The sequence below is a fragment of the Pseudophryne corroboree genome, chromosome 5, assembly GCF_028390025.1.
Source record: "Pseudophryne corroboree isolate aPseCor3 chromosome 5, aPseCor3.hap2, whole genome shotgun sequence".
In the NCBI taxonomy this organism is placed as follows: Eukaryota; Metazoa; Chordata; class Amphibia; order Anura; family Myobatrachidae; genus Pseudophryne; species Pseudophryne corroboree.
Window position 1 is genome coordinate 494731453 of NC_086448.1, and position 2333 is coordinate 494733785.

General features: G+C 39.9%; 1 pseudogene; it reads left to right on the top strand.

Moving 5' to 3' along the window:
* Nucleotides 1-755: 755 nt before the first annotated feature.
* LOC134929722 (5S ribosomal RNA) lies at nucleotides 756-874 on the top strand (annotated as a pseudogene).
* The last annotated feature ends 1459 nt before the right edge of the window (nucleotides 875-2333 follow it).

Consider the following 2333-nt stretch of genomic DNA (forward strand, 5'->3'; position numbering starts at 1 on the left):
TATATATATATATGTATATATCCATTGTAGAAGAGCCGCACTCACATGTCGTTAATAATCACAGTTGCTGGGGTGCAAAATCCAGGAACAGGTCCTATCAGAACAAAGTTCCACGATACATGTGCACAAATAAGGATGCACTCACCAGACTTCTCCAGGGTGAAATTGATAGATTTTAATCCAGACAGCACATACTCACAAACAGAAGGTCAACGTTTCGGCTCACAGCAGAGCCTTTGTCAAGACCAGATTACCAGGTTGCCATCTCCCTATTGAAATATCCAAAACATCTCACGACGTGACAGCTTGTTAGTGAGATCCCCTCCTCTGTCTCCCAGTTTCACCAATTCAATGGCCTTGAAAGTCAGGGCTTCCGGATTAGAGTTGTGTGTGTGGATAAAGTATTTGGACACGGCATGGTTCTCCACTTTGTTCTTAATATTTCTCATGTGTTCTTGTATCCTTAATTTCAGGGGTCTCTTTGTCTTCCCTACATACTGTTTGCCGCAGTTGCATTCCAGAAGGTATACCACTGATTGGGTGTTGCAGTTCATGTGATCCTTGATTCTGTACTGTTTTTCTTTTCCATATCAGTGAACGTTTTCCAGTTAGGGTGTAGATATCTACAAACATTGCATCGCCCGCATTTGTAGGATCCCACACTAGCCCGAAAACTTCGGACTAATTACTAGTTCACAAATGGTAAATTAGCATTAATATTGCGGTCCGGAGCATTAACCTGGAAGGCGCAAAATTATTACAGTCATACCATGCTGGAAATGCCCAAATACGTCCGATCTTGGAAGCCAAGCAGCGTTGGGCCTGATCAGTACCAGCGAGGGGGACCACCTGGGAAGATCAGGTACTGTATGGGACAGGAATAAAATAAGTGCCTAAGAAAGGAATATACGCCTTATTTATCCACATGGATATAGTTACACTGAGCACGATAATTAATTAGGATTCACATAAGCACTGTCATTCACACCTCCATATCTCTGTGACCACATTCACGGCATAATTTTGTTATACACTATATGTTTTTAGTGTCATGAACCTATTATTAGTTCACTCCAATCTCTAAATTCTCTCAGCCCTATTTAATCATATGTGCACTATAATGTATATTAAGAAGACTGCTTCACCAATAACACTGTTCCTAATTAAGTCATCTTTTTGCTATTAAAGTTAATGGGTGCCTCTCAATAAGAATGATGTTATTCTGATATTCTCATTTATTTGTTTCTATGTGTGGAACCGTTGCTATGACACTGGAGAACACTGGAGAGTCATTTCCATACAATGGACTACTAAGAAATGGCCGCCGCACACTATGACCCTATGGACATAATCCTGGCGAAAATGGCCGCCGCTGTATGGACACACTGAACACTACAGTCTACTCTATGAAATAGGAGCCCCTGAACCCTGCATGAACATGCAGCCCATGTGATCGCGCTGAATCGCCGCGGGCGCATGCGCAGAAGAAACCGGATGTGGGGCGGAAGTGACGCGCCGCGTCCGCCACAACCAGAAGTGTGGCAGAAATACAGCTACTTACAGGTTTTAAAGACTGTTTTCTGTACATTGGACTTCTAAACACTCGTTCCCAACTAATAACACTTTGTACAACCCTCCACTAAGCTGTAATCCATTGCTGTGTATGCAGATTCATATGTATAAGAATATCTGTTAACTAATTAGATCACATGACTTCTAATGATGTCACTATCCTCCCACTAAGGGATATGGCTATAAATAGCTGCCATGGTTCATTTTGTCCCTACCCTGTGAAGAAGTCTCATCAGATGAAACGCATTGGTTGACCTTACCTACCTCACTCTAAGATAAGGATACTTTTAATTTCCTCTTTTATCTGGTGCTTTTAGATCAGTTGTGTATTTTATTGTTCCAATTTTTATGTATCTCCTTCATGTTTGAATTTTATGTCAATAAATAGCTTTTTAATATTTTTAAACATGCTGGCAATTTTATACCTTTTACGGACACCGAGGTCGCTACTCACCCTCATCCCCTCCTTTTTCATATATATATATATATATATATATATATATTTATACTGTATGTATAGACCAATCAATCAACAGGTTCCATGCTTGTTTAACAGAAATTGAGTTACAGATGTATAATACTTATTCTTATGTGTATCACCATGGAATCAATGCAGACTACTACCAGTGTTTAAAGTCATTAGAACCTCAAGGATGTCGGACTACTGATCCCCTCTTTTCAATCCGTAATCCCACAAGTGCAAATCTGTTAAAAAAGCATTTGAAATGTACCAATAACTACAAAATATTTCCACTGTACTA